This window comes from Canis lupus, unplaced genomic scaffold (assembly GCF_011100685.1).
Source record: "Canis lupus familiaris isolate Mischka breed German Shepherd unplaced genomic scaffold, alternate assembly UU_Cfam_GSD_1.0 chrUn_S2246H2446, whole genome shotgun sequence".
Taxonomy (NCBI): Eukaryota; Metazoa; Chordata; class Mammalia; order Carnivora; family Canidae; genus Canis; species Canis lupus.
Genome location: NW_023331133.1, coordinates 17,880 through 41,372, shown reverse-complemented (window position 1 = coordinate 41,372; position 23,493 = coordinate 17,880). Strand labels below are relative to the sequence as shown.

At 54.8% G+C, this 23,493-nt stretch overlaps 2 long non-coding RNA genes across 2 annotated transcripts; one reads left to right on the top strand and one right to left on the bottom strand.

Annotated features, from left to right (window-relative positions):
- Window positions 1–9,196: 9,196 nt before the first annotated feature.
- Window positions 9,197–17,494, bottom strand: LOC119879058. The gene is made up of 4 exons (XR_005387312.1): window positions 17,205–17,494; window positions 16,058–16,226; window positions 11,526–11,737; window positions 9,197–10,145 (listed from the first exon to the last, which is right to left on the bottom strand). It is a non-coding gene; the product is annotated as an uncharacterized LOC119879058 (long non-coding RNA).
- On the top strand, window positions 11,863–22,383 carry LOC119879059. The gene is made up of 4 exons (XR_005387313.1): window positions 11,863–11,925; window positions 18,110–18,178; window positions 18,645–18,753; window positions 22,356–22,383. It is a non-coding gene; the product is annotated as an uncharacterized LOC119879059 (long non-coding RNA).
- Window positions 22,384–23,493: the final 1,110 nt, after the last annotated feature.

The following is a 23,493-nucleotide window of genomic DNA, read 5'->3' as shown; positions in this document are numbered from 1 at the left end:
CTCCTCTTGGCCTGGGGCTCAGACCCTAGGGCTCGGCTGGTGGTTAAATCAGTCTTCTGGGTGGGCCATGCCTTCAACAGTTGCAGTTCCCTGGGGGTAATCCTGCCAGGCTCCAGCCACAGCCTCCCTCCTGGTTACCTGCAGGCTTTTCCTGAACCACTTCTCCCCAGTGCTCTGCTCTGCGGCGGCTCAGCCAGCAGCCACCCGCCAGCCTGGCCCCTGCCCGTGGGGTCCCTGCCCATGGGGTCCAGCGACAGCATGAGGCAGCTCGTGTTCAGTCTGTTGGGACGGTTGCCAATGGTCAAGGTCAAGGCCCTGCTTACATCCTTCCTGCCCAAGCACCTCTGGAGTTTTAGGATTTCTGTCGTCTTCCAGAGCGGCTGAAGGCACAGCTTGGCGGGGAGCCCTGGTGGCATTTGCCCTACCTGCCTCCTTCAGGCCCCAGGGAGGTGCTCCTGGTGGCATCAGGCCTCAGATGAGCCAGCAGTGGGTGCCAAGGCCAGAGCAGAGGGGGCCCAGTGTGGCGCCTGTCTCGGAGGCCAACAGAATGTGTGACTGCTGAAGCATGGTGCCTCTCAGTGTCTGGAAATAATCACACTCGCGGGCCATCTCTTCTGGGTCCTGGCCCCAAGGAAGCCTTCAGAGACAGGGATGGAGTCAAATGGTATTGTGAGGTGGAATCAGCTTACTGGGCCTCAGAAATCATAGTAAAGTGACAGGCAGGGAGGTCGGTGAGTCCCTCCCATGGTGCTGATAACACCAGAGCCCATCTGTCACCACTCGATGGCGAGAGCCATGCAGAGCCCAGCGCTCTAAGAGGTCCCCCCTGACCCTCAGAGCAAGGTGGGCAGAGGGCTGCAGCCACCAGGGGGCCAGCAGAGTTCTTCTGAATGAACAGAGCTGTGGCCCTGAACACACAACACAGGTCATGCTGCCCGGTCACAGCCAAGGTGGCAGGGTCACAGCAGGCGTTAAAGGTAGCGGTAGGGACACCTGGGTGGCTCAGCAGTTAAGCCTCTGCCTTCAGCTTAGGGTGTGATCCTGGAGACCCAGGATCGAGTCCCGCTTCGGGGTCCCTGCATGGAGCCTGCTTCTCCCTCTGCCTGCGTCTCTGCCTCTGCGTGTGTGTGTGTCTCTCATGAATGAATAAATAAAATCTTAAAAAAAAAAAAACGGTAGAGGTAAGGTGAGAGGGGGATTGACAGTGCAGTCTGGGGTCAGTCAGGGTAGGTTTGAGGGAAGCCTGGATTTAAGTCGGGGTCAAGCGAGACTTGCATCTGAGTTTAGGAGAGTGCTCAGGGTCCAGGGATAGAATTGGAGTTTGGTTTCAGGGGGATGGTATTTTGTCCCAGATGGAGGGTACAGTTGGGGGTTACATGTGCATCAGACTGTGGGGGTTCCTTATCCGAGAAATCCTTATTTACTTGTCAGTATCTGGGGGCCCAGACAGAGGATAAGACCAGGCATGTCAACCCAGGGTCCAGTCCAGCTCCCCTTGGGGAACACCCAGGGATTTCCGTCTCTGGTTTCCAGTCTAGTGTCCTGTCTCTCCTTCCCTTGTACCAACCCTTCCTCCATCTCAACTATTTCTTGAACAAAGGGGGCTGGGTAGTAGCCCATAAGCCCTGAAACTGAGGGTCCTCAGTCACTTATACTGCTGCCATTGTGGGCAGTGTGTGCCATCTCCAAAGCACAGTGATTCTTGGGCTTCCTCTTCTCTCTCCTTTCCTGCACACAGCCATGACCACCAGCCCACACCTGCCATTTAGCTGCAAATCCTGTCCCCAGCTCAAGTGGAAGTTTGGCTCCAGATCTCAGGAAGGGGAAGTCTGGACTCCTGGTTGGCCACACTCGACTTAAAGCCACTCCTGCAGCCTCCCAGGACTTAGGCAAAAGCTGCTCTGTGACAGGTCCCAGATGCTGCTCCTGTCTGCCCTCCCCTACTGACACCCCCAACACCCTCCCACACCGTCCAGCTGAGGCCCATGCCCACCCCCCCAGCTCCCCCATCAGTAACTAGAACAGGGTGATCCCTGAATTGATATCAAAACTTGTCACTTAATGGTTGTGTCTCCCAGCTTGATTCATGACCCTCCGTGACCAGATCACTCCTGCTCTCAGCATCCCACATGGGCCTATTCCATTCTTCCTAAAGGCTGGAGCATGCTGGGAGTCTTATGGTATAAGATAAGGTGTTTATAGCCGGGAGAGCAGCATGGGGCAGACCAGAGTCCCCGCAGGAAACGGTGAGATGTGAGCTGTAACCCCCCGGGCTTCCCCGGTATGTGTGCATCACTGTGGCAGGTGCACATGCCTGTGGGCTGGCTCAGCCCAGCCCATTCCCAGTCCCATGTCCTAATCCCAGGTAGGGGTTTGCTTCTCTACACATATTCCCACTTTGAGCTCTTTCCATGATTTCTCCTAAAAGGATTTTGTTCTTCCCCCATACTCCCTGGCCTCTTGCCATAGGAAATCTGGGCCCTATTCACTCATTGTACATCCTGGGGTAGGGTGGGCATTGGGAGGGTGGCACAGTCCTGGATCCAAATCCCACTTACCTGCTGGAAGGACTTCAGTGAGTCAAATGACCGCTGTAACCCTTGGTGTCCTCATCTGTAAAGTGGGAATAATAATGTGTCCTCTCTGGCAGTTCGGATCTGAGGATTAAGTGAGACAAGGCATGTGAAGTGCCATGCACAGGGCAGGCGCTCAGCAGAGCTGACACTCTTAACCTGCTTGAGTGGAGCACCTGGCGCCTCAGGGCTGGGCTCTTGGCAGCAGCCCCCGGGATGAGGATGTGTGCTCACATGGTTTATTAAGGAGGTGCTTCCAGAAGAAGCCTGTAAGGAGTGGCAGGGGGAAGGGGAAACCTGGTGTGTCAGGGGATGAGGCCTAGAATTTCAGTGTCAATTCCCCAAAGGGCAGTGTCAGTCCAGTCTGTGGGCGGGGGTGGGGGGAACTCTGGGGTGAAAGGCTGCTTCTGGTTGTCCTGACCCAGGTCAGGGGAGCTGGGCTTTCATACTCCAGCCCCTGCTGGGCCAAGGCCCATGTGATGGTTCATTTTATGGGTCACCTTGACTGAGCTGATGGATGTCCAGAAGGCAGGTAAAACATTACTTCTGGGTGTGTCTGTGAGGGTGTTTCCAGAAGAGGAAGGGTTTGAATTGGTGGACTGAGAAAGAAGCCTGCCCTCACCAACGTGGGCGAGCATCTTTGAATGTGTTAGGGCCTGAGTAGAACAAAAAGGCAGAGGACAGGCACCTTTGCTCGCTTGCCTGAGCTGTGGCATCCATCTTCTGTAGCACGGGGACCCGATGCCACCGTGAGGGCTGCCAGTGGCCCTCTGCAGCCAGCAGCCATCTTGGGAGGAAGGAAGTAGGTCCATGAAAGAGGAGAGAGACCGTCATGATGGCTTCATCCTGGAAAACTGAGGATTTATGAAAAAAAATCATTGAATTAACCTGAAGAGACTTTCAAGCTGGACAAGGCTGGGGTATCTTTAACTGGGAAGCCAAAGGATGCCCCACCCTCCTCTCCTCATCGTCTGTGGGAGTTCGGGCTGCACAACAAGGTGAGATGGATGACAGAAACGAAAGGCCTGTGATTTTGCACATCTGAATGTATAACGTCCTGCAGTTTTGTGCTTGCTTAACTCGGTTCTGTGCACCCGGCCTGTCCCTGGCTGACCCAAATAGCTCAGGTTCCCTAAAGTGCTGCCCCGCATGGGGGAAGGTTCTCCAAGGGGCCGTGTGCCTGGCCTAGAGTTGTGGCGGCAAGGAAGATGGCAGCTGGGATAGGGGAACCCGAGGAGGCCATTTCACGGAGCTGGTTAAGTCCTTTAAGAAATAAATAAAGGACAAGATGAGGCACATCCCCCAGGGCACGGAGCCAGTGCTGGCCACATGGGAGCCTCAAGGCGGAAGCAGGGGCCTTCCCTCACTGGTGTCCTGCCCTCCCTTGTCTCTATCTCAGAGCATCATGCCACCAGCTGCCACCAACGCTGCCACCAGACCTGTGTCACCCTTGACTCCTCCTCCTCACCTGCACTCTGGCCCACCCTGGGCTGGACCCTCCAGCCCCACCCCCCCATGCTCCCCAGCCCTGTGTCTCGGCCCCTGGCTGCATGGACTACCTTCATGTCCTCACCATTCTCCTCCTACTCCAGTCCCTACAGGGTCACCACAGGCTCACTGTATCCTTTAGCTGAAGCCCAACACCTCCTGGGTGCCACCTCACTGCTCTCCTCTCCCTCTCTGTCTCCTTTCTGGCCTGGGGTGGTCACAGCTACAAGCTTAGGGGACACACCATTCTTCAGACCCTGTTCCCCTGCTCAGAAAACAGCCATCAGGTTAAGCTATTGTCACAGTGCTCAGTTCCAGGGCACCACCTGCTTTCCGCCCAGATGTGGCCAACAGGACCTGCCTGGGAGGATTCCTGTAATGATGGAAATAATGATGTCAAGCACAGAGATCCAGCACCTAGGACAGTTGTCACTCCATACTCAGACACTGTGATTAACTGTGACCTACTAAGTATCTCTGAGACATCATTGATCTCCATCCCCACTGCCACTCTCCTAGGCCAGCTCCTGTCACCTCGCCCCTGACCATCTGAGGCGTCCTCTTTGTCTACCTGCTCCGGTCTCACCCTCTTCCTCACCTGCCAGAGGTCCCTCTCATTGCGACACCCTCATATAGAGCCTTCAGCCCCTGGCTGCTCAGCCTGACCCACAGGCCCTTCCTGGCCATCCCTGCCTGTCACACACACATGAGCCCTCCCAGCAGGGACTGTGTCCCCAACTCGCTGGGTCACCCTCTGCCCATGCTCACAGTCCACAGATGGGTTTGCTGGGCCATCTCTCTCACTAGACTGTTAACTCTATGAAGATCAGTATTGTGTCTTTCAACATTTTCCCAGCATCCAGCATTTGCTCCATTAAGTGTTCAAAACATATTTGTGGAAGGGAGGAAGGAAGGAAGGAAGGAAGGAAGGAAGGAAGGAAGGAAGGAAGGAAGGAAGGAAGGAAGGAAGAAGAAAGAAAGAAAGAAAGAAAGAAAGAAAGAAAGAAAGAAAGAAAGAAAGAAAGAAAGAAAGAAAGAAGAAAGAAAGAAAGAAAGAAAGAAAGAAAGAAAGAAAGAAAGAAAGAAAGAAAGAAAGAAAGAGAGAAGAAAGTTTAGCAGCTTCTTTTCTGTGCCAGGCCCCTGGCACATTGTCTTCTGTTTGCATAAGAGTTGCCAGCCTGTAATAGTGCTAACACAGACACAGTAGTCTTATGACTAATATAGACCAGAACTTTCTTTTTTTTTTTTTTTTTAAAGATTTTTATTTACTTATTCATGAGAGACACACACAGAGAGAGAGGCAGAGACACAGGCAGAGAGAAGCAGGCTCCACGCAGGGAGCCTGACGTGGGACTCAATCCCGGGACCCCAGGATCACGCCCTGGGCTGAAGGCAGTACTAAACCGCTGAGCCACCGGGGCTGCCCAGACCAGAACTTTCTAAGTGATGTTAAGATTAGAAGGTTGGGATTGTCAACAGCTGGAATTTGGATGCTAGCAGGACAATTTTAATTTGGACTCTGCGGGTTCTCTTAGGAAAGCTCTGGAGGTGCCTAGAGTCCTGCAGCTCTACCCTCACCCATCTCTGAAGCCAATTGTGGTGGAGGGTGGAGGTGGGGCAGTGAGGGATTCGGAGGGGCAGGACTCCAGATGGGCCCTTTTCCTGTGGATCCTGAGCTGATTAGGGAGGTTATCATGTCCAACCAGGCAGCCCAGAGGTATATGGGAGATGTGACAAGCCAGGTGCTAGGTGAGAAGGAGCAGAGGCCCCTAACCCCAGAGGCCTCAGCCAGCTGTGGGATTTGACTCCAAGCCAAAGGGGTAGGCAGTAATGTGGACCTACGGCCTGAGCACTCCTGTCCATACCCTGGAAGGAAACAAAGCCTATGACTGACCCACAAACCTGTGAGAATAAAATAATGGTTAAGACTCTGGAACCAGACTGTCGAGGTTTGAATACCAGCTCTAGTCCTTACTAGCTATGGGATCCCGGGCATGTTTCTTAACCTATCGGCACTCAGTCTTCTAGTCAGTGAAATGGGGTGACACAGTACGTACCTCACACATCATAAGGGTGAAAGGTGTAAAGCTCTTGCAATAGTGTGGGCACAGAGTTAACGCTGTCAAGGGGGGTGCTGCTGTATTTATATGTGTTGCCTGGTTGCTCAAGGGAGGAAGAAAGGGGACTGCAATGGGCTGCAGGGAAGACGGGGCCATGGACTGCAGCTTTGAAGGAGTAATACAATGACCTGTGGAGGAGAAGAGCATGGAAGGGTATTCAAAGCTGAGGACACTGCCTGAGTTTGTAATTGGGGTGCCTTTGGGGGATGGTAAGGCTGCGTGGTTATTGGGGCCCAGGCAGCAAGAGGGTGTGTGGTGGGAGATGAAACCATATCTCCCAAGGCTGGGAGTGTTGGGCTCTGTCCTCTGGTGCTAAGAAGCCTCCAGAAGGCTGTTACCAGGGACAAGGCGCGGGTACCATGGTATTCTGGAATCAGTCTGGAATAGCAGAGAGGATGGGGCCATGGGTGGTGGGGACATTCAGTAGGAGGGGGGAGCAGAGAGGCCAGTTAGGAAGCATGACTCCCAGACTCAGTGGGGGCAGGCCCAGGAGTGAGCGAAGCATGCAGCCTCTGAGCTCTGATCTGGAGGGCGCCTGGGTGCCCAGGCCTCTCTCCTCTCCCCTTGTTTTCTCCCTTTGTCCGGGGCCTGCCCCAGGACTCCACCCCCACTCTGGAGGGTGTCCCTCAAGGGCCTGGGCACTCATCCCTTCCAGGCTTGCAGAGTGACAGGCCATCTGTTTCCTCAACTTTGGCTCTCATCACTGGCCCCAGCAAGGCCCCTGGCTCAGTGTACCCTGAGGAGTCCTGCAGACGGCAGCAGAAAGCACAGCCCAGGCGGAAACAGGCTCCCAGAGCCCTGACAGGGCAGGTGCCCAGGTACGGCTCTGACGCCCTCTGGGCTGGTGGCTTGGGTTTGGCTTCTGTTCCCTCAAGAAAGGTTGGGACCCATCTTACTGAGACACTCCTCTCTGACCCACTGTCCCCCCTGACCCATCTTACAGAGGGCCACGGACCCTGTGTCCAATAGGAGGGGGCCGTCTAGTCAGGACAGCAGGGTCCTTCTTGTGCCCAAGATGGTATTCCTGATGGCCCCGCCTCCAGGCTGGGCCCAGCCATGAAAGAAACCATGGGTGTAGTGGCCTATGTGGTGGGAGGCAGCACAGAATGGGGGCTCAGCCTGTGGACCTGGGGTAAGCCGCCTGATACCACCATTTCCCGATAATGTGATGCCGAGCAAAATAGCCTTGCTGGGCCTCAGCTTTGCCAGCTGTAAAATGGGGATAGCAATACCTGGTTAATCTGCAAAGTTGTGGCACACGCCATCCCTATGTAAGTGTTAGCTCATCTTTACCATCATCTTTTTGTGCTCCAAGGACCTACATGTGCCCAACGATGTGTGAGCAATGAACCTTGGGACAGAAGAGCATTAGGTGGAAATTGGGCGTATCTGAGCAGGAAGGGGAAAAGAGAGGAGGCAGCAAAGAAGAAAAAGAAAGATGAATCAGGAAGGCTCATCGCACCCCTCTCAGGATAGGACACAGACTTTCTGCAATATCCCTGGCAGGCAGGGATTTAGAGACTTGCATCCTCACAGGGATGGGGAGCTCATTCCCACTCTAGCCTGCTTGGTTTGTTGTTAGACCCTCTGAAGTTAGCAAGTCCATCCTTATGTGACCTGTGTGTCTCAGGCATTAGCAAAACAACTGACCCTCCAGGGTTCCAACCCCAGCTCAGGTCTCTGTAGGCCTTCTTTCCCCGAGTGTTTTGGGTGATTACCAGAAGTAGCTTCTATGATTCATGCTCACAGGGGCAGCCAACTGAGCCAGAATCCTGGCCAAGCTTTCACTGCTATTGCCTTCGCCACCACCTGGAAGCTCATTGTACAAGGCGTTTGCTGCTGCCTCTACTGTCAGTCACATAGCACATGAAGCCCATGTCTTCAGGGTCCCCCTTTCAAAGTGAGGGGCTGCCTCTCCTCCATGCCATGCCCAGTTAGAGGTCCCACAGCTTGGTGGCTTCAGAGTATGCATGTAAAAGTGACTCAATCTGTGATGGTTTCCTCCCTGCAAACGTGTGTTCCCAGGATGACCAGCCCCTCCAGTTGCAGGGCCATACCCCACTTTCCTGCAGGGACTCTGACCTGGCTGGGTTCGCCCTCCATCTCAGCCATTATCACCCTTTGGATGAGCTGTCACCTGGGGCCTGTTGTCCAATGGGGCCCTAGCACCCATATTAAAGGATTGTATATGGTTCTAAATTCAAGTCCTTTCCCAGTATATTTCTTGGCTCTTATGTAAATCTTGGATGTAAATGGTTGCATAGGGATGGGCCTTAAGGTTTCCATCAGAAGTACCACAGGCAGAGGTGCCTGGGTGGCTCAGTCGGTTAGGCATCCGACTCTTGATTTCAGCTCAGGTCACAGTCTCAGACTCATGCTCAGCGTGGAGTCTGCTTGAGATTCTCTCTGTCTCCTGCTCCCCGCTCCTGGCTTTCCCCCGACTTGTTCTCTAAAATAAATAAGTCTTTTAAAAAAATAGTATGGGAGGTAGCCCTTGCCCCTACATTCCTGCTCCATTCACTCTCTCTGGCACATAACTTGTCCCCTTGATTCCCCCCAGTGGGCCTCATTCTGCTTTTTGGACTAGCACAGGGAAAATTGAGTCTAAGTAACAGAAATGACAATATTTATTGAGTTCTCACATATGCCAGGACTGTGATATCTATTGGAAGAATGCCTATTAGCTGTGTGGCAAGTATTAGCAAGTATTTGTTTTTTAAGATTTATTTATTTATTCATGAGAGACAGAGAGAGAGGTAGAGACACAGGCAGAGGGAGAAGCAGGAGCTTCTCAGGAGCCCGATGCGGGTCTCGATCCCAGATCCCCAGATCACAACCAAAGCCTAAGGCAGTCGCCCAACTGCAGAACCACCCAGGCATCTCTTGAGCAACTATCTTAACCTCTGTGTCTCATTTTCCTGATCTGTAAAATGGGGAAATGATACATATCTCGCAGGTTTGCAGTGCAGATCAAAGAGTGTGTGGATGTAAAGTGTTTAGAATAGTTATAGCAGTGATCCAAATGCGTTAGGTCTCATAATCATACAACTTAATGGCTCTGTTGTTCCATTTTTCCAGACAAGGAAACCGTCTGTGAAGGTGGTATGACTTTCAGGCCCCACATAGTTGGTTAAAAGAGGGGCAGCAGTTACAGTCCAATCTGACTTTGGGGCTCACCCTCCCAAGCCCCAAATGTTCTGCTTCCCCCTGGCCCCTCAGGACACATTCCTCTCCATCTCCTTCCTTCTCCAGTTCTTCCAGCTTATAGGTTATTGTTACTACTCAACGAGGTATTATTTCTTCTCCCGTTAAGGCAGAAGGCAAGGCCACAGTCACGAAATCAAGAAGGAAGTTAGTGGGTGGGGAGGTGACTGTGGGCTTGTGAAGAGTTGCTCTGGGAGCCCAGGGATAGGAGCAAAGCGGAGGGTTTCAGGGAGACAATGGCAGTGGTGTGGCAATGGCCCCCCTGGGAGGCCCAGAAACTGCCTGCAATGTGTTGGGGGCAGGTGAATGAGGAATTAGAACCCCACAGAGGCAACTGCCCTGCCCCAGAGGTTCACCGTCACTGCCTCCAAGGCAATGAGGCCTTGCCAGAAACAGCAGCCCCAAGCCCTGTGGCTCCCAAGAGGACCAAAGGTGGTGATGGGGTGCCTGGCCCTAACTCCTAGGCTGCTTATTAATGCCTAAGAGCCTGGGAAAAGCCCCCTGTAAGTATTACATGGGGTCTCTGGGAGCCTCAGTTTCTTTATAAAATGGAGATGTGTAGCCAAAGGTGCTCTCTGAGGACCTGCTCACGGCCAGGGCTCTTCTGAATGCGTTGCCTCTCAGACTGGAGCTGGAGCCCCCCCTGACGTTGGGAGACAGCCTGGACTCAGGGGAGACCCAGGTGCCACCTCTGCTTCAGCCTGGGACCTGCTTTGTAGTTGGGCCACACTGCCTGGTCTCTCGGTGCTTGTCTCCCCAACTGGAAAAAGAGGGAAGAGGATAATTGATCACAGTTGAGGGTCTTTCCAACTGAGGTCCTGTAAGCTTTACTCAAGGTCTGAAGAAAGATCGTACATAAGAAGCAACTGAGGAGGCTTCCCCAGAGGACGGGTCCTCCAGGAACCACACTACCGGACACCACCTCGGGGCAGGCACGGTAGCCGGCACTTGGGTTCACCAGTGATTAAAAACCAAGCCCCCTGGGAGTTAGCGGCAGGCCAGAGAGAGACGGGAGGGCACCGGGGTACACTCCGCCTGGGAGCCCGGACCCCTGTCTTCCAGGAAAGCTAGGATCCCTTTGCAAAGCCCGGGAAGTCCCTTCATTTCTGTCCTGAAAAAAAGCCCCCAGTTTTGTTTTGTGTTTTATAAAGTGTGTTTGCTTAAAGGAAGCGATCAGAGACCAGCCAGTTTCCAGGCTGTCGGAGGTGCTCATTTGCATATGGATAAGCTATTTATAAACGTACTTCTATTCATTAAAGCAGGTTCCCCAGGGCCCTGGGCTGCTTGACAAGGTGCGGCGGCGCGCGTGCGCCTTTGCCGGGACGGCCGCTGCCCGGGGCGCAGCTCCGCACCAGCCCGGCGGGGTGGGGGGGTCAGGCCGGGGACGGGGGGGTCAGGCCGGGGGCGGGGGTGCAGAGGGCTGTCCCGGCGGGGATGGGGGGAGGCGACGGGGCCGGGGGTAGGAGGGGCCGCGGCGCTGCGCTCAGGGCCCCCGCGGGCCGGGCAGGCGGGGCGCAGGGCTGGGGGGGCGCAGGGCTGGGGGGGCGGGGGTGCCGCGGGCCGCCCCGGGGAGAGCGTGGGCTCCGCGGTGCTGCGGCCCCGGGGCGCGCGGGAGGCTGCGGGGCGGCGGCAGGGGAGGCGCGGGTGCGCAGGGCCGGCCTCCGGGTGCGCCGCGCCCCGCCCTCCACCCTCCACCCTCCACCCTCCACCCTCCGAGCGCGCATCCTTCTAATGGGATTAGGCTTCACACGGGTCAGGGAACAATTTATTATTCTGCTGGCTAGAGCCAAGTTTCCCTTTGAAAAATGGTTACTCCTGGAGTCGGCAATTACTTCAAAATAAATTTACCAAAGACAAAATTGTGCCTCTTGGGTCAGTAAACGACTTGCCTGTTTGGGGCTGAGGAGACAAGGTGTTTATTAAGGACCGCCTTCGTTTTCCGTGCAGGTTTTTCAGTTTGAATAATTGTCCAATTAAATATAATTTGGAAGTCAGTGCTAACCCAGTGCCTGGATTGCAGGAGGAAGAATCACTCGGAGGCGTGCATTAATAAATCCCTCGGAGCCCCATCGCTCCCCAAACCCCTCCTTTGGTTTAATTTTGAGAAATTTTTTTGTCTTCCCACGGCCTATATGCCTACCGTTTGGAAATGAGCTTCTTTCCCCCAAAGAATTCCTAGGCCTCGCTGGCTTCCATCTGTCTGTCTGCTCCCCAGCAAGCAGATGCATGGGGTTTCTCAGTGGGGCCGTTGCGTCGGGGCTGGGGCTAACAGCCCGTTCTTTGATGAGCCTGCGCACTTGTGGGTTCTTCTTTCATCCATCTAACACCTCTGGGGAGCTTGCCAGGCCCGAGCTGGGAGAGGAGAAAAAAACAGACACGGCTCTGGCCCTCAAAGATGACTCCGCCCATTGAGAGAGAGGGACAGGTAAATGGACAGGTGTAGTGCAATGTGGTTAGTGCCGTGTCCTCCTCCCACAGGGACCCTGGGAGCAGAGGAGACCCCTCGCCCACGCTGGCCAAAGGAGGCTTACCTGGAAAAAGTGACAGCCAAGGGAAGACCAAGAGGAGACAGGCCCAGGAGGAGAGGGGGTACAGAAACCCAGAAGTAGGGGGGGCGTGGAAAATAATGACCCCAAGTGCTTTGTTGGGGGGAGGCACAGGGGCACTGGGGATTGGGTAGGAGACAAGGCAGGAGAGGGCTGGGGCTGAGGTGTGGTGGTACCTTGAGCCAAGTGAAGGAATATGGAGTTTATCTGGATTTAAGGGTGATGCAGGGCTGGGACTGGGACAAGTCCAGCAGGGCCCCAGATTTCCACAAGGTTTGGCACAAGATTTACAGAAGCACTGCTTTTTTAAGAATGACTCTGCACTCACACAACTCTCGGAGTGAGTGCCTTCTTAAATTTTGTGCCCTAGTCTGGGCCCAAGGGCAAAGCAAGCTTTCCAAGAGGTAGATACGGGACCAGATTTTTAAAGAAAGCTCATTGGCAGCTATATGCTAGAACCCATCCTCCCAGCCCAGTGCAGCCTAAGGTTTAGGGTCAGGGTCAGAGAGGCCAGTTGGGAAGTGACTGCAAGCACCCTAGAGAGAGGAGGGCCACACTTCACTCAAGGTAAGTACTGGGGGAGGATGGGGAGGAGCTGTATCTGGCATCATGGCTAGGCACACCAGAAAGGCAAGAATCACTGATTGGCCTCACTGGGTAAGTTCATAGACTAAGGGAGAGAAACTGGCCTCTTGGAGGCTGGAGGGGTCCCTGTGGGTGGAGATGCCACCTGCATGGACTGCAGATGAACGTGGTGGAGACAGATGCAGCCCAGCAAGAAGACTGGCAGCCCTGAGAATAGCGTGTCCACTGAGGCAAGAGGTCTGGGTTGTGCCTGGTGCCAAGGTCACGGTCAGCCTCAAGGCTGAGCTAGTGACCAGGATTTTGCTCAGCACATTTAAGCTGGGAGAAGCAGAGATGACAGAGTCATGTACCCTGAGTCAGAGACTCTTAGCCACTAACTCCTCACCCTGACCCCAAACATGAAGAATTGATCAGTGTAGTCTCCTTGGGGGCTGAGGTCAGGTTTGGTGGCCTTCTGATCCTCATAGCTGGGCACCTGGCCTGTGGCTCACTTTGGACCCAAGAACAGAGGGAATGAAGTAATGACTTGGGGTGCTTCCCTCATTGCCACCCTCTTACCTGTCTCTTCTGGGCCCGGCCCCAAGGTTCCACTCTATCCCAGGCTCTCAAACCACCCTCCTGGCTGAGTGAAGCCCAAAGATGAGAACTAACATGAGATCAGTCTAGCTGCTGGGCTTGCCTGCCTGCAACCCCAGCACCTCCAGCTGGTGGTTATGATTTCCCCCAGAAGGGGCCAGGGGCTCTGATTATCAGGCCTACAGTGGGGTCCTTGGGTTTCATGTTGCATGTGGGAAGACTGAGGTCAGGAGATGGAAGGAGAGTCACTTGGGGACACACACTGGGAGAGCCAGGCCTAGCTCCAGGGCTCCTGTCAGCCATCCAGGGTGGTTTGTACACCACTAGGGCTGTATACCAAAACCCAAAGACTGAGGAGCTTATAATCCATAGAAATTTATTTCTCACAATTCTGGAGGCTGGAAGGCCAGGATGGGGGTGCCAGCATGGTCAGGTTCCTGGGAAGGCCCTCTTCCATGCTCTAGACTGCTGACTTCTTGCTATGCCCTCACATGCTAGAAGGGGCCAGGGAGCTCTTTGCAGCCTCTTTTATAATCATTTCCCAAAGGCCCCATTTCCTAATACCAGCACCTTGGGAATTAGGATTTCCACATATGAGTTTGCGGTGGGGTGGTAGGGAGATGTGAACATTCAAGACCATGGTGTTTAGTAATTGCTGTACCTACTTCCCAGCCTAGAAACATAATGAGGGAGGTGGGCAGCAGCCCTGGGGTCCCCACAGGAGGATCCATCCTCTGGGTGCGGCTTGTAGAGGGCAGCTGGGGACCCAGAGCATTTCTGTGGCACTGTCCTGGCCAGCTGGATCGGACGCGGTGAAACACCTTCACACCTGGGCCTGTCCTGCAAATGTTCCTGCTGATGGGGTGTTTAGATTTTAGTTGGGGGGAGATAGCCACACACGCAAGTAAAATGTACAATATGTCAGTTATAATATGGGCTATGCAGAAAAATAAAATGCAGGAGGAGGCTAGGCAGTGGGGAGTGCAGTGTGCCATTTTCAGTGGGCCAGCCACTTAAAGGAGTGGAGGACTGAAGGAGGGTGCTTGGGGGAAGAGCTTTCTGGGTGTGAGAACAGCACTGCTAAGGCCCTGAGGCAGAAGCATATGTGGCCTATTGAGCAAGGAGTCGAGGCTGGAATGGGGTGACCAACGTGGCAAGGCTTGAGGGTGGGACAATCGCAGCAGATGAGCGGCAGGAGGCACAGGAAATGGGAGAACAGGCTGAGGGCAGAGATGGACAAATTCTAGGGTCCCTGGAGTTGTCCTACTACCCAGGAAGGGCAGGCAAGGCCCCGGCTGCCAGCTCCCCAGCCCAAAGCCTCCCCGCAGGCTCACGGTGCCTTCCCTCCCCCGGGACAGGGCTGGCTCCAGCCCTGTGGGAAGGCACACAGTGGGTGGTGAGGAGGGTGCAGCAGCTCCCAGACACGCCGCCCCCCATTCTTCCGCAGCCCCACTGGCGAGGAAGAAGTGGGATTTGTCTGCCCATATTCACAGCTATGGAGGTGATCCAGGTTGAAAGAAAATCAATAAGATGTGTCCATTTATGTGGCACAAAGGAAGAAAGGTCTGCAGACAGAAATAGGCCGGGATTCACACGCAGGTGACTTAATAAGACTTTTCCCCAGTTTGAAGAGGACGGTAATTTAGATTTGCCTTTGAACGTCTCCTTTTTTGTGCCTCAATAACTCTCAGGATCAGCCTGCTTAGGAAGCAAGGGAAAGGAGATTGGCCGCCTTCTTAGAAGACAGGCCCGTTGGGAAGGCCGCTTGCTCGGAGGAGTTCAAACACCGGCCTTGAGAAAAGATGAAAGTGCCTTGTCAGCACATCCTCGGCCCATTGATCATGATTGAGGCCTGGGCCTGGTGCATTTGGGCTGGAGCAGGACAATGAGAACAAGGCTGGGCTGCCAGGAGGCCTCCTCTGAGCCACGGTGGTGCAGGAGATGCTCATTACCAGCATCGGGCTTAGTGGCCAGGTGGGGGCAAGAGGCAGATAAACCCTGGCTGCAGAGTGCAGGCCCCACAGGCCCTAAGAGCTACAACTAACTCAACCTTGGCCTGGGAGGCAGGCCAGCTCCCACCTCGGGCTGTGGCTCCCCGGCTTCCGGCAGGCAGGGCTCAGGCTGCCTCTCCTGCCCAAGCGTGGCCCACAGGCAGACTCAGTTCATCCCCAGGAAGTCCAGGAATGCCCAAAGGAATGGGGGAACCGAGGCGAGGCTCCTTGGGGCTCTGCTGAGGAGGACGCAGCAGCGGCCTCCACGGCGACGGGCTGTGGGCAAGGCTGGGCCACCCACTTTGTGCTTCCTTAGTGGGCTCCCCCCACTGAGCTGCTCACCGTTCAGGGATAGCTGGGGTCCTGGGGTTTTAAGAAGCTAGGTGGGTCCCAGCTGCAGAAAGAGGCCTCTGAGCAGATTTCTGCTCCAACTCAAGTATCACCTCTCCCTTCTCCCCGTGAATCCCTGTCCTCCATGGCTCCCCAGTGCCATATGCTCCTCTCTTATAGGCCTTGCCACACTGTGCTGTCCTTGTCACATCCTGACAGTGAGCTCCTCCAGGTAAAGACCGCCCTTCCCCGCCATGCACAGCATGGCTCCTGGCACACGTCAGGTGCCAGAAATATCTGCCGCTCTGCTGTCTTCACTTGAACTTCTTGCATGGTTGACAGGATGAGAGGGCAGAGCCAGTAGGGGCCCCAAGTTCAGTGCCATCCTGACCTCCCCATTAAGGCCATGCATGGGGAGGTTACCAGTGGACCCAGCACATGATCCCAGGCCCAGCCCCTGCCTGCACCCCCAGGACCCAGTAAGGCTGTGGGACAGCCAGCGGCTGGATTCAGGGGACTTCATCCTGAAGTTTGGTTTGCATTTGACCCCAATTAAGTCTGTCTCAGTCAGTTTGGGCTGCTACCATAGAGTGTCATAGGCTAGGTGGCTCATAAGCAATAGAAATTAGAAATTTATTTCTTACAGTTCTGGAGGCTGGAAGTTCAAGATCATGGTGCCAGCATGGTTGGGTTCGGGGAGAGCCTTCCTTCAGGAGTTAGACTGCCAACTTCTCAGTGTGTCTTCACGATGCAGAGAACCAGCTGAGAAGAAGTTAGCTCTCCCTCTCTTCATTGAGGGCCTGGGGACCTGGGCTAGGGATCGGAAAGGGGTGCTCCAGTTGGTTGAACTGAGAGTCTCTCATTCCCAGGCTTCTCTGGCCTCCCTGCACTTGCCCACTGCTTTATCTTCTGGATGGCTCTGTTCTTTCCATCCCCTGGAGACTTCCTACTGAAGCTCACTGGCACCTAGCTGCTCAGAAAGTCTCCAGATGGACTCTATGACTTCCCTGTCAAATGCTCACACCGTTTACACTTTGATGGATCTGCCCTGCTGCTTGACCTCTCATCTGGCTGGAAGCATCCTGAGAGCAGCATCTGGCCCCTGGGTGTCAGTACCCATGTGGTGTCAGGCACAGAGCAAGCCTACATACTGAGGGGGACTGTGAGCTAATGGGCAGAATGTGGTTCCGGATCAGCCCTGGAGCAGGGCGGAGGGGCTGCTGGGGACTAGGTGGATGAAGACAGAGCTCAGGAGGGAGACTCAGAAAAGCAGCCTGTAGTGCAGCAGGGGAGGAGAGGAATTGAGGGCTTCTGGGAACTCCCATGACCTACCCTGTGACCCCCACTAACCCTCTTCAAGTGTGAGATCCTCCCTGCAGAGAGCCACACCAAACAAGGTGAGAAGGTGAGTAAGAGGGGAAAGGTCATTGCCCCCCTCATCCCCTACCCCCCACCCCCACCCCACCCCTGCTTTCTGGGAAGCTGGAGCCAATAGAGCAAGTGGGGGATTGGGCCCAGAAACCAAGGGAGCCACTGGGGGACTTCAAACAGGAAGAGGCTACAGAGACTGGGAGAGAGCGGTGCCCTGTCTGGAGATGAGGACTCTCCTTGGCCTGGGAATTTGGAATCTGGAATAGAAAGGTCTCTTGAGAGATGAAAATGCCCAAATGTCAGGTGCGAGAGGACTAAAGAATCTTCCTGGACTGCTGGGGCAGGACAGCATGAGGCTGAGCTGGGGGAAAATGGCCCAGCAAAGCAAGAGGTCAGGCCTGGAGGTGAGAGGAGGCTCACTGGGTTCCAGAAGGGAGGTTGCTGGGAGCGCTGGGATCCTGCATGGCTTCAGCCACCATGTGGGCAGGTGTGTTGGCAAGGCTGTGGGCTCCGCGTCCTACTGCCCCACTGAGCTGCCCCAGGACACTTGGCAGCCTCTCTGTACTCCTGCAGGTCCTGTGAGCAGAGAACATCATTGTGGCCTTCAGGCGGGCAGCCCCGAGGTGTCCCTGGACCAAATGGCTGGCTTCAGCAGCAGCTCAGAAACTGATGGCCTGGGACACCATATCCTCTCCCTAAGCCTTGGGCTTCTCCTCTGTGCGGTCCCTGGGGGCAGCTGCCACTTCCTGTCTACCCTGGAGGGTTCAGGCTAAGGTCCAGCCTTGGCCTCTTCGTGGAGGAGGGAGGTCAGCGTCTCAGCCAGTGGGGGCAGATCCCCAGAGCCCCTCAGGGTGGGCAGATGAAAGGCGCTGCCCCTCCTCCCCCAGCCCCCTGGCCAGTCACTTCCCCTCTCTCCTCAGCAGAACTGTAAGAATTATTATTTTTTAAATCCTCATTGGAATGCTAATTTGATTTTGAGTGTCTGTCATGGGCTCTTTGAAGTTTTCAGACAAAATAAGTATCTCCTTAACAGAGGGGATTAGCGCCTACTTGTTTAGAATCCTCTGACTGAGAGTGACAAGCAATTTCAGAAGCTGCGGGCTTTAGGGAGGCTGCAGGAAGAGGGGCCGCCTCCCTCCCTGGTGGTCAGCTTTCCATAAATGGCTTAATGGGGTTAGAGTTTAACCCCTCAAACAGGGATCAGAGCCCCCAGCTTGAAAGCCAATGAAGAGTGAGGCAGATCTTGCTATTTAAATCCAGTGGGACTTGGTTAGAACTCTTTTATTCTCTTGAGTTTAAAGAAAACAAACCCACTTCTCTTGCAGGATGTAGGGCCTGCTCCAAGCCAGCAGCTCCCGGCTTCCTCCCCAAAATGCAGGCCTTCCAGCCAACAGGTAATTCATGGCCCAGGCTCAGCTCAGGCTGAGATGCTCCTGGCTTTATGATTCTGCTCAATTCGGGAGTGCTAATGGGGCAATTTGTAAAGAAAGAAATATAATGAGTTATCACAAAGCTCAGCAAGGACTCGACAAGCCGGGCACTTCCCATCCATCAGGCATCCCAGCGTGGTTGCAGACCAGCGGCCGGGAATCTTGGGGGGGCCCCTGGGAATCTAGCCTGATGTCTGTCTGGACTTCCAGAAGCCCCCTTCCCCTTCTCTAGGCCAGTAGATATTGGCCCTTAAAGGCCAGGTGGCTGGAGGTGATGGTGTGGGGTACATGGAGGTAAAAGGGGGAATCCTTAAGGATTTATTTGCTGAAGCAAAATTATCATGCAGGCCATTTTTTAAAAGAGCATTAATACGTGTGACGGCCTGTGGAGCCCCAGGTGGGCTGCAACAATGCTTGGTCTGTCATTAAGCCTGAGGTCATGGATGGTGTCGCAGCCAGTCCATCCAGCATGTCACAAGCCAAACTGTGCTCAGCCTGGACCTGTGAGCGGGCTGTGGGACCTCCTCTGCAGAGAACAGGTGAGTGACATGCTATGTCCATTTGCTGAGATAACAAGCCATGAACTTGAATCACAGGCCCCTAGACCCTTCTGCTCGTCTTTCAGAAGTGCAAAATGAGGTCCAGAAAGGGGAGGTGAAGAGCCAGAGGACTCCCATTATGCAGCTTGTCACCTATGTACATGACGGCCAAAGTCCGTGCTATTGAGTCTGGCTGAGGGCTGTGGGGAAGGTGGGCTCAGAGCCATAGTTCTGGAGGCATAGAGTGAGGCATCTGGGCTCGCCTCGCATCCCGGGATGCCTGGAGGGGCCCCCACCCCTCCCTGGCCACCCACCCTTCTGGTCTAGCTCAGATCTAGGGACAGTGGAGGACACGGATCTTGGCCGGCCTGGGAAGGAGGGCTGGCCCACACAGAGGGGCTCTCTGGGCTGCTGTGTCCCTGTGCCCTCTCTCCTGTTCCTCGCGTCTCTGCTGCCTGCATGGCTGGCCTGGTCCCCAGGGATCTGCCCCTTCAGGTGCCTCAGGAGCCCTTCCAGAGCTGCAGGTCACAGGAAGGCCCCATGGCCCACAGATGGGACAAGTAGAAGTCTGATCACTGTCAGGACGGCTTGCTCCCAATCAGAGTGATGGAGTCCAGATAGTCCTCAGGGAGGTTCTAGGTGGCCTTCTTCTGCCCACGCAGATCCTGCCTCTTTTCCTCCTATTTTTGTGGGCAACCTGGAAATCCCTCAAGCCCAGGAAAGTTGATCTGCAGCCTTACAACACGCAGATTCCACAGAAAGGGCATCAGTCCCCTTCCTTGTAAGGACGACAGATAAAAATAATGTCCACCACTAACGCCCACCGTGCGTAGGTGTGTTTCTGAACATGCTACATTAATTAACACACAAAACCTTATTCACAGCACAATGATAAAATTCTATTGCTGTTATTCCCATTTTTGCAGATTGGGAAACTGAGGCATGGAGAGGCTAAATAACTTGTTCAAGATCACTCGGCTAGTGAATGACAGTGTGAGAGTTTGGACACAGCCAACCCAGCTCCAGAGTCGCTGCCCTAGTGGCCACCAGTGCCTGGGCCAGCAGAAGCCTGAGACCCACCCCTGGCACCCACCATAAAGCCAGGCTGAATGGCCAGAGGCTGAGATTTCCCTGTGCTATGAGGGATATGGCACAGGGAATGGGCAGTGAATGCAGGGCGTGGACTCAGGTTTGGGGAGACCCCAAAGAGCATGGAGCTGACCCAATACACCTGCCAGGTGCCAGTCACCTTGCCTGGCACTTCACCCATGGTATCTGACCAAAGTCTGGCAGCCCTAACGAGGTAGGAATTGCTGTCTTCATTTAGCGGAGATACTCAGAAAGGTTAAGTAATTTGCCTGTGGTCACACAGCTCACAAAGAGCATACCTGGGTTTCAAACCCAGGTCCATGTGGTTTCCAAGCTGGGTCCTTGGCCACCCCATTTGAGAGAGGGGACTGGGATGTGGATGGAGGAAGAGGGGGAAGGAAGGCAAGGAAGGCAAGAACAAAGAGTGTCGGACCTGGGGGAGTGGTGCGGGCCATTCTGCAGCTCACTGGCACAGGAAGTCACGGAGAGCCAGGGAGCTCTGGGTCGGACTGGCTCAGGGCCACATGGGGATTCTTGAGCACGTTCACATGCTTCCGGCCCAGGGTGCTGGCCTGAGAGCAGGCAAGGGCTGCAGGGACAGACCTCAGCTCCTAGGTCCTTGCTCCACGCCGCCTCTGGGGCGATGGGAGTTGAACTCTTGCTAATCAGAGGGAGGCTGGGCCTTGCGGCCAGACAAGGGGAGGAGGCCAAAGCCCCCTGCTGTCCTCCCTCCCAGGCCCTCTAACCCCCGGGCTCCAGCACTGTTTCAGCTCCCCTGCCCCCTGGCCTTTGTGTCTCCTGGGTCACCGTCCCTGTGTCCCAGGTTCCCACGTCCTGGGAGCGGAAGGGTTTACGGCTTCTGCTGCTGAGTGGAGGCTGCTGTTCCCCAGCGTTAAGCAGCTTTAGTGTCTCCTACCCCAGCCCTGATTTAAAATTCATAAATGCTAATCCTTCATAATTTACGGTTTAAAAGCAGCCCCACTCCCAGGCCCCGTGGCTACAGCTCTGTCAGAGTAATTATGCCGCCAAGCTGAAATTGGACTACTAACTGAGATATTAAACAGGGGGGGAAATCCTCGCGCTGGCAGCCGACCCAATTATTCCAAATAAGCAAACAGATTAGTGAGTAATTTTCCAGTTAAATTTGGTGATTGGTGCCAGAATTGTATGTTAAATATTCAGAAGTAAATAGATTAAAGATGAAATGTGCCCCCTCCCTTTTTCTGGGCTTAATTTACTGTGTATATTAAAACTTTTTCATGAGGAGAAAAAAAGTAAAAATGATAATTAAAAAATCCAAATAAACCCCTCTGGGCCTCACCGGTGCAGTTTGGCAGAGGCCAGAGCCGGGCCCAGGCCTCTCCAGCCTCCTTGACTTCCCGGCCCTCCTGGGCAGGGCCAACCACGTCCCCTAAGCCCAACTCCAGTCCTCCCCGCCCCATATGCTGGGCTTAGATTCGTCTTTACAAAGAGAAATCCCAAATCTATTAGTCCTGAAGTCAGACAGAGCTGAGAGAGCCCAGAAGTGGCGGAGGGAGAGGCGATTGGAGGGCACGCAGGGCCCCTCCAGGCACGCAATGCTCTCTGTTCTTAGGTACAGGGCCTGGAGTAGGTCCCTGACCACCCTGCTCCACCACCACGCTCCCCTGGCCTGTCTGTAGTTGCTGGTCTGCTGTCCTGGAGGTGGAGGGGTTCGGAGCCATGCACCCTTACCCTAGGCACACAGCTGGTGCACCCCTCATCCCGCCCCTTAGCCTCCAGCACTCCTTCCTGGCAGCTTGTCCACTCACTTCTCTTACCTCCTCCTTGGTTCTCTACAGCAAGCTCAGCCACAGCAGTATGTCTGACCGGGAGTCATCTCCCCAAAAAGCGAGTGGAGAAATGGAGGCCCAGAGAGGGCAAGGGACTGTCCCAGGGCACCCAGCAATGTCAGGGTGGAAATGCATGGAGTACAAGGCCCTGTGGCTGCTTAGCCCGGAGTCTCTCTGTCGCCCCCTAGAGATGCGGGCTTCTGGCACAGGCTCATCTGAGATAGCTGGTGGGGAACAGGGGAGGAACCCTAGTCCCAGGCCAGGAGGGAGCTGGTCTGTCCGTGGAAGGGGTGCAGGGTGGAGGGGAGAAGATCATGGGCCCATCCTGGGAGCCCAGCGGGGAAAGTGGAAGGACGTGCCCGGGGAGCAGGGTGTGCCTGTGGGGAGGGGCAGGTAAAGCTCAGAAGCCCTGGGAAGGGAGGACAGTCCTGGGACTAGGGCCTTCACCCCTCACCCCTCAGGGTACCAGTTCCAGGTGTGGGACTGACCTGAGACACAGCCTCCTGCCTTTCTCTCAGGGAGCCCCTTTCATTCAGGTTCCAACTCCTGAAGCACTGAGAGGACAGTTGGAGGAAGCTGGGGAACCCTCTCCAGAGGCGCCCTTCTTCCCTTGTTCTGTCAGAGGAATCTCCATGCTTCAAGTGATGCTGAAAAGACTCCCTGTCCCCTTGGGTGAAGGGGGCCTCCTTTTCTCTCTTGCAGCTTCTTGGAGGCACCTGAAGGCACTGGGGCTGGGTGTGGGCAGGTGTGCAAACACCTCTCCCTGGCACAACATACTGAGGCTGTGATCACAGGAAGGCCTGGCCCAGGCCACCAAGACAGCACCGCAGGTAAACACAGGATAGGCAGGCCTCTGGGCCCATGTCCGGTTAGAGGAGGGACACAGAAAGGACATGATTCATCCCGTCTATGGCGTCTGCCTGGCTAGGCCTTCTCTGACCCACCCACTAGGCACTACTGCTCTCAGGCAGAGCAAATCAGAACCCCCAAGAATCTTTCACAAAATACATGCAACTCCCTGCCCCACCCACCATGTGGAATCCCCTCAGGGTTATTCACCAACCTACCCAATGAAATGACTGCTCCCGAAGCAATGATTTGCAATTCTTAAAAAGTAACTGAACCCTTTTCTTCAGTCTTTTGTACAAACAAGCCTATTATGCAAAGCAGATAACAACAGAGCTTGGCTTAAATATCTTCATTTGCCACTCCCCCGCCCCCCCCCCCCCATTCTGAGTCATCTCCAGGGAGCCCCTAGAATGCACCAGAGGGCAGCCAACCAGGCACCAGGAAGCTGAGCCTCTAGTCTGTGGTTCCTTCGGTGCTCCTTTGGGGGGATCCCCCTTAGTGGGTGCAGCCAGCTGAATGTAGCTATCGTGCTTGGGATGGTCAGGACTGGGGGCAGAACCAAGTCCCCTCCAGGTGCTGCTGACGTCGGCCGCTGTGGCCAGGAGGGGCCTGTCCAGCCAGCGGTGAACTGCAGTCTCTCTCTTTTACTCAGAAAGTTTACCATCCAGGCCTCTGAGAGCTCCCCAGGAGGAGGGACCAGTTACAACTAGAGTGAGTGAGTCCTGAGGTCCTTACCCTGGCACCTCCGGTGCAGGCAGAGGCCTTCTGCCCTGGCTCCCTCCCTTCAGGGACGTGGCAACAAAGTGCTTCCCTCTCAGACCTTCACGGAAGATGAGAGGAAGAGCCTGGATCATTATCTTCACATCCTAGTCCTCTAACCAGTGTCCAGAGGGGGTATGCAGACATCTCTAGTGCTTACCTAGAAAAAAGGGTAGGAGGAAGGAGAAGAGAGAGAGAAGAAAGAAAGAAAAGGAAAGGAAAGGAAAGGAAA